The following is an 8,562-nucleotide window of genomic DNA, read 5'->3' as shown; positions in this document are numbered from 1 at the left end:
AGATCTTTCCAATGATACCAATTATGTATCATAAATATTAATATTTTGTTAAAATTATTTTTTGGGAAGCGAAAACGACTGATATATATTTTGGGACGGATGGAGTAATTAGCTGCCAGCTTCATTAGAGAAGTCCGACACTAGGAATAGCTAGCTAATTCAGTCCTATACGGGCCCGCATCGATCCTTAGCATTATTGAGTTGCTCGCTCGTGCCTCTTATTATTGCAAGATGTAGTTGGTGAATGGTGACTGCTGAGTCGTCAACTTCTGATAGTTATATATTAACAGTGTGACGTTATAGTAACGCTCCTTTCCGTGGTGTTCACTTGTGACGTTATGGTGACTGGTGTTCACTGGTGAGTCGTCAACATCCATGCCCATGCTATTCCTGCTTAATAGGATATTTTTCTTTCACCAGCAAACCCTACCTTCCACCTATATATAACTTGGTCCTCACTTGTAGATTATATATTCAGTCAGTCACTCAACACCCACGCAGAGAGAGAGAGAGAGAGAGAGAGAATGGGCAGCACAACAGGGCTTGTGGACTGGCGAGGGAGGCCGGTTGATACCAAGAAGCATGGGGGAGTGAGAGCTTCAATGTTTATCCACTGTAATCGACGCTCTTTTTCACCTTAATTATCATTTTGAATACATTGTTTTGCTCTGCGATGATGTTTATACTCCCGCTGCAATAAATTAAACCTGACAAATAATGTTCACCGTTCTTTGCTCTATCTGCGCGTGCTTGCAGTCCTGGTATGGCTCGGCAACGTAGTCAACATCGGCAACAGCATGAACATGGTGAGCTACCTGCGTGGCACAATGAACATGGGAGTCGCGGCCGCCTCTACGACCAGCACCATGTTTTTGGCCGTCATGCAGATGTTCTCCATCCCGGCAGCCTTCGTCGCGGATTCCTACATCAGGCGCTTCTACACCGTTCTCATTTTCGCACCTATTGAGATCCTGGTATATCTTTAACTCGTTCTTACTACAGCATAATAGCTCCTGCAGCCCTTGACTCTTTAGGTGAAAAGTAGCTAGCATAACTAGTAAAAATATCGCTGCAAAGCTAGCTCTTCTCTTTGACTTACTCCAAAAGGTGCCTCAATCCATTGTGCATGTGGCCATACTTAGCTTATTTTCATTTCTGGCAATCATAACTTGGGCAACCGGATGTTCAGGCAAGTATACATGATGTTGACACATTTTTTTTGCAAAAAAAAAAATGGTGTCAACATTTGTAAGAAAACATCATCATTTCTTGCACCATAAATATGGGTTCCACCGTTGGAGAGTTTCTTCCATCCAGACTTATATATATACAATCCATGCGCATACGAGTTAGAATAACTCTTGTCTAGCGCAATACAGAGTCCGATTTCAAAACGTATTGGGTTGTATATGGTCTATATTTAACCAAAGAGTCTATACTCCTAGGCAAAAAAAAGTCCATACCCAATACTATTACTATATATAGTAAATTCATTTTTTCCCTGTATCCGATCCGTTTTTCATTTTCATATTCGTTCCACTTCTTTTCCTGATTTCCTCTTTTTGTTTTTTCTTCTTCTTTTTCCTTTTTTTTCTTTTCTGGACTATCAAGCCCATTCATACCCTTTCCCTTATTATTTTGCATGTCGTCTTTGTTTTCCCCGATTCTCTCATGATTTTTCTTATAAACATAAAAAATAATAAACATAATAGTATGGGTCTTTGGATCCTTCATCCTTCCCTAATCTTAATAATAATCAAATATTCCTACTACTAAATTATTGATGTAATTTGATTAAGAATAAAAATGATTCTTATTATAACCTAGATCAGATAAAGGTCTAACTAATTAAATCATGAACATAAATCTTAGAAGTTTATTGTCTAATCTAACCGGGAAGCGGCAACTGGGGTTGTGCCTCCAGTAGATGTGGCACCGCGGGAAGCGGTGGCTGCCGGGTGGCGAGGCGGCCACGACAACCTGTTTGGGTGGGGAGGCGAGAGGAGAAGGTGCAGGGGGGAGGAGGTGGCGGACGTTGCGAGGTAGCTGCCGCCGATGGCAGCGACGGCGAAGCGGACGCGGCCACTAGGATGGAGCCCTAGCGAGCAAGGCGAGCTGCTTGCAGGGGTTCCGCATTTTCACTCAAGTTTTCTGCTATTTCATGGATAATTAAGTATGTTTATATATTTCTACTGATTTTGTATGACATAAGAAATTTGCTAATTTGGCTGACATTATTCTAAATTTTACTTTTATAGACGGTCAATGTCCTAATGTAATTATTGCTTCATTGCCGATGAATTAAATGCAAAATATACATATTAGTAACTAAGTAGAGATACAAGTTTTGATTTCCTCCTGTTGCAACGCACAAGCATGTTTGCCGGTAATAACAAAAACCAAGATGCTCAAAAAGTAGAAACATATAAAATTTCGCCCACGTTTTAGTGGTCACCATTCACCAAGCTCTGTACACAAACACACCTGTTTTCTGGCAGGGCTATATTCTACTGGCCATCCAGGCTCATGTCCCATCTCTGCACCCGCCACCATGCCAAGCCCCAAACAACTGCTCACCAGTCCATGGCTCCAACCTGAGCCTTCTGCTGCTGGGCATCTTCATGATCTGTATTGGTGAAGGCGCCATCCGAGCATGCCTACCAGCTCTTGGTGGTGACCAGTTCGACAAATCTGACCCTGTCGAGCAGAGGCTGGAGGCAAGCTTCTTCAACTGGTACACCTCCGCCGTCTCGTTTGGGGGCCTTGTTGGGTTGGTGCTCATCGTCTGGGTGGAGAACAATAAAGGATGGGACGTTGGATTTGCGGTCTGTGCTGGGATCGTGCTCTTGGGCCTTGCAGTTTGGTCTGCTGGATTCCCATTTTACCGGAATCGATTGCCATCTGGAAGCCCTTTCACAAGAATTTTGCAGGTAAGGATTATTAGGAATTGTTCCATGCATGTGCATGCTTTCTATGCTTTTAGCGTTTGAAATTTGTGCAGCAGATGATAAATTGTTTTTTAGAACTTCTTGTAAAGACAAGAGAGTAACTTTTTTGATCCCATCTCACCAGTTTTGCAAAATTTAATTGTGTGTAAAAGGTACTTGCTGCTGCATTCAAGAACAGAAACCTTCAATTGTACAACAATCCAGATGGATTGAATCAGATCACCGGAGGCAATGCAAAAGGAGTTGAAGTTCTAGAAAGAACAAAAGGATTACAGTATGTTCAAAATCCATGCGTTAAGTTATCTTACTCTCTCTCTTGCATATAATATCTTAATGATTGTTAATCACTGCATGTGTAAGGTGCCTAGACAAAGCTGCCATAGATAATGGAAAAGGAGGATCCTGGCCCCTCTGCACTGTACATCAAGTAGAGGAGACCAAGATTGTTATCCGCATGATTCCGATCTTCATCACCTCTGCGCTTGGCTACATGCCTGCTTCTATAATCCTCACATTCACTGTTCAGCAAGGCAATACCATGAACACGAGGTTTGGCGCGATCAATGTGCCCCCAGCGACGATCTTTGTCATTCCAACAGTCTTTCAGCTGGTCGTGCTAGTGGTATATGACAGATTTATCGTTCCATTCCTGCGCAAGAAGACTGGTTATGTGGGTGGTGTCACTCACCTCCAGCGCATTGGCATTGGCTTTGTTGCCGCTATTATGGCCAGTGGGGTTGCAGCCATTGTGGAGATGAAGAGGAAGAGTGTTGCAGAACAAAGTGGCCTCATGGATTCACCTGCTCCGGTTCCAATGTCTGTCTTCTGGCTTGTGTTTCAGTTCTTCTTCGTTGGGGTTGTGGATGTTACTTCTTTTGTCGGGCTTCTCGAGTTCTTCTATAGCGAGGCTTCTATCGGTATGAAGTCCATTGGGAGCTCCCTTTTCTACTGTATGATAGGAGTGGCAGCGTGGCTTGTGACTTTGCTTATTCAGTTAGTGAATCGGGTCACGAGGGACGGTGGTAGGAAGCAAGGGTGGCTGGATGGAGCAAATCTTAACAGGAGTAAGCTTGATTCATTCTATTGGTTGGTCTGTGTTATTGAGCTCCTGTCATTCTTAGGGTTACCTCTACTGGGCCCGGAGGTATGTCTATAGGAATGACCAAAGAGTGGTCGACAAGGACAACAAGTCTCCAGTAGATTGTGATAGGGATGAGATATAACTATGAACATCTGGGATAATAAAAGCTAAGCTAGTTTCTTGCAAAGCCTAGAGGCAATTTGGCATGCTAGCCAGGCAGCTCTAAAATTGGTTTTTGTACTAGTCAACTTTGATATGAAGATGTTTGTGTGGAATTTTTAGACAGCATGTTTTCATATCACTAGGTCCATCTTTATGTGTATGGGCAAGCCGAAAAGCACAATGTTTAATATGGTTAGTTTACACGAAGAATGGATGGTAGTAGTGCGTACAAAGACAGGTAGCTGACAGAGCAACTTAGCCAAGTGGAAATTTTGTTGCTTTATTTATTTGTGGCATGCTTGTCGTCTTTGTTATGGTATCTTGCACTTATTTGTTGTACTGACTTGTGCATTTGTAGTACGTTAACAATTTAGGATTGAATTACATCTTGCACTGAATGGTTAGAGGATGCGCTTGAGTCTAATGTCTAATCGACGCATATTTCACTCAGAACAACATAGTAGCCTAGAGCATATTTTGCACCTACAAACATTCATTTGTACCTGAAGTTGATAGGGAGGCATATGTTAGTGCAATGTTAATTGATTATGATAAATTCAAGGAAAAAAGTACTGTTCAAATTTTATTGTGAAACCCTCGGCTATTTTCTCCCTGTTACATGCCAACATGTACTAGTGCATAAGCCCCACATGAATGGCTAAGATGTTGCTGTGGAATGTTTATATAGTGTTTTGTCTCCCATTGTCTTACGTTTATGGGCTCGTAATTGTAACATTGCCAACATGAATAGGTTAATGGTTATTGCATACATTTATAGGTATAATTAAATGTGCGTTATTGTTTTGTTCATCGATGTACTCCTTCACATACCATTAGCCTGTTTCTTGAGTGCAATGACCAATCTGCTAGACACCCCACACGATTGAGACAAACTTCCTCCCGTACGTAGTCGAGCGAACCACCTCTAGCACCAATCGGACCAAAGATCCAGCACCTGCTGATGGGTAAGTCTACCTCAAAGTGCCCTCAATGCTCGTGGAGGGCAATGAGTTGGTGGGATGACTACCCTCGAGACAAGACCTCGAGCAAATGCCTCACTAGAAGATAGAAACCTGACCTCCCAGACTTAATTGGGTGGCAGCGTGAGACTGTCTGGGCTAAAAGCGGTAAGAACATGATAATACGAGATGAGGGACATAGCAACTGGCAAATATCACCGGGCCGCCTAGGTGGCGTAAAAGGTGTGGGGCAGAGATTGATTAAACAAGATGAGCAACATGGCAGCGGCTAGACCTAACTTGGATGGGAGCTCTTGACTAAGAGACGAGCCGAGAGGAGGGTATATGGGGCTGAACAATTACTATTGGAGATAAAATGCAATTACAGTTATGGCCGTAGTAAAATAACTCTTATTCCAATAATTGCTTTTTAAAATCAATGCCAGCAATATTTACACACAAAAATACCTAGAAGTACCAGCTTTCCAATACCAACTCCTCACTACTGGATTCAGGTTCTTTGCCGAGTGCCTGAGGCACTCGACAAAGGCCAGACTGCACTCGGCAAAGCCTTTGCCGAGTGCGGCACTCGGCAAAGAACACACGGCAAAAAATTGATCAGCAAAGCCCTCTTTGCCGAGTGTCTTTTATCGGACACTCAGTAAAGGCTTTGCCGAGTGCCCCGGGGACACTCGGCAAAGAAAAGCGACCGTCATGGCGCTGGTCCCGTTGATGGTCACTTTGCCGAGTGTCAACCCTACAGGCACTCGGCAAAGATTTTTTATTTTTTTTAAAAAAAAACTTTACCGAGTGCCAACCCATCAGGCACTTGGCAAAGAGTTTTTATTTTTTTTTTACAAAATTTCTTTGCCGAGTGCCAACCTTCAGGTACTCAGCAAAGATTTTTTATTTTTATTTTTTAAAATTTCTTTGCCAAGTGCCCTCTGTCCGGCACTCGGCAAAGTTTGAATTTTTTTTTTAAAAAAATTCTTTGCCGAGTGCCCTCTATCCGGCACTCGGCAAAGTTTGAATTTTTTTTAAAAAAAAATTCTTTGTCGAGTGCCCTCTATCCGGCACTCGGCAAAGTTTGATTTTTTTTAAAAAAAAATCTTTGCCGAGTGCCCTTTTTCCGGCACTCGACAAAGTTTGAATTTTTTTAATTTTTTTTTTCTTTGCCGAGTGCCCTCTGTCCGGCACTCGGTAAAGTTTGATTTTTTTTTAAAAGTTCTTTGCTGAGTGCCATGGTCACAGCACTCGGCAAACCTGGGAAAATGATTTTTTGGACACCCATTTTTTCAGCTTTGCCGAGTGCTGTGACCATTGCACTCAGCAAAGGGGTCCTTTGCCGAGTGCAACACTTGGCAAAGTGACCCAAAACTACAATTTTTTTTACATTCCATCATGACAAATAAATTCATACAAACATATATCACATATATATCTCATCCATCACATATATATCTCATTCATCACATATATATCTCATCCACACATATATATCTCATCCATCACATATATATTTCATTCATCCACACATCCATCCGCACATATCACATCCATCACAATATATATCACATATATAATAATAAGTGCTCAAGTCCATCCAAATAAATCCACAAGTCCATCAAAATCCACAAGTGCATCAAAAGTATATCACAAAGTGAACAACAAATGAAAAAATACAACGTGCACTAATCTCGGCCAAGGCGACTGTGATGAAGGCTCAGCTCCATCATTCGGAGGTGCATGAGGTGAATTATTCGAACCACCGTCAGATGGAGACTGCACAAAGGAGAAAAGATTGCATGTGAGACAAGATTATTTGGATAGCTCATTTAGGAAGGTAGAGGCCATACAAGCAAAGCATAAGCGAAAGTAAAAAACTTTCATACTCACAGGAGTAGCTGTAGCTGCAGGACGCGGAGGCGGAGGTGGAACCAACAGCCCAGGTGGCAGAGAGAAGCCCACACGTTGCCCAAGTCCTTGTAGGAACTCTGTAACGTCCGCCAGCCTCTACGCCTGGGCCTGCCGCTCGGCCCGCTCGGCCTCCAGCTAGGCTGCCATCCTCTGGTGCCTGGCCTCCAGCTCCAGACGTTGCCTCATTTCTTGTTCCAGCCGGGCCTGTAATATTTCACTCCAATGTTTTAGTAATGCAAAGCTAATTAAGGTGTGTAAAGATCAATGTGTGACGAGTAAAACAGGAATAACCTCGAGTATGTTGACCCGGTGCTGTGCAGCAGTCGGCCGTGTGCGAATGGCCGGGCTCTTGCTCGTGCTCCATGCTCAGATCTGGGAGAGAGAGGGAGTAGAGGTCGTGTCGATGATGCCATCGCCAAGCCAGAACTGCCCATGCTTCTTGCCTTGCCCCACCCTCATGACGGCCTCTCCATCGAAGTCTTGGGTGCTTGAATCGTGGTCTGACCCATGGAGCGACCTCGCCACCTCAGTGTACTCACTGATGCGGGAGTGGACGCTCAGGTTCGTATATGCCTCGGGCGGGTCCTCTAGGTTGAAGGAGACGTCGGACGTCGCCTTGCCCTTGTGGGCCATACACCATGCCTGGAAGTCTGAGCAAGCCTGGCCACTATGTGACGCCGACTAGGAGAAAGACAGCACGATGATTAGAAATCAGGCAGAACTGAGCGTCACAATAGATAAATGAATTCACGTACCCATGCTTGTTTGTATCCGGTGAGGCTGCGGCTGCCTTGATGGTGTGTTGGACCTTGCATCTGCAAACGATGGTCCTGGGCATCCTTGTGCATCTTGAGGTACTCCTCCATGAATCACCTGTCCACCATCATCGCCCAGCACTCGGGATACGCTTGGCACCACCAGGAAATCATCTACACGTCATTAAGTATTAGACATATAAGAAGATCAAATTAAACCAACTTAATCTCAAAACGAATCAATATTGATGTTCTTCATTTACCTCAAGGTACTGCTCCTGGATCAGCTGCATCTCTCTTGCGTCTTTCTTAGTTTTCCTCTCTCCAAGCTTTGACCCGTAGTAGGTTACGATGGCCTAGATGCGCACCTCGTGATGCATGTCGGAGACGAGTTTTCTACAAGCTTTGGTAGTCACCTGCTCTGCCCTGGCCTCAAATCCCTCATCGCATCTATAATAAGTCTACATACAAAAGCGATGTATCCATTCATTATTTTAAGAAAAGTCCAATGAATGCGACGTATTGAGCAATGTTGTGCGAGGGAGACTTACCCAAAGCTCTGCCTTCACCCGCGCCGCCTTGTTGGGGTACTTCGCATCGGTGGTGACGGCGTAGTGGTCAAACAAGTAGGCCGGCTCCGTCTTCGATGCATACGTGACAATGCCGGGGAAGTGTTGCCTACATAGAAGACCTAGGATGCCGTTGACTAGCCATGCATTACCACCTGACACAACCACCCA

The 8,562-nt window shown here is 43.9% G+C and overlaps 1 pseudogene; it reads left to right on the top strand.

Moving 5' to 3' along the window:
- Positions 1-492: 492 nt before the first annotated feature.
- On the top strand, positions 493-4,372 carry LOC136482122 (protein NRT1/ PTR FAMILY 4.5-like; annotated as a pseudogene).
- The last annotated feature ends 4,190 nt before the right edge of the window (positions 4,373-8,562 follow it).

Source organism: Miscanthus floridulus, chromosome 9 (genome assembly GCF_019320115.1).
Source record: "Miscanthus floridulus cultivar M001 chromosome 9, ASM1932011v1, whole genome shotgun sequence".
Taxonomy (NCBI): domain Eukaryota; kingdom Viridiplantae; phylum Streptophyta; class Magnoliopsida; order Poales; family Poaceae; genus Miscanthus; species Miscanthus floridulus.
Note: the sequence above shows the minus strand (reverse complement) of the source record. Positions and strands in the feature narration are given on the sequence as shown.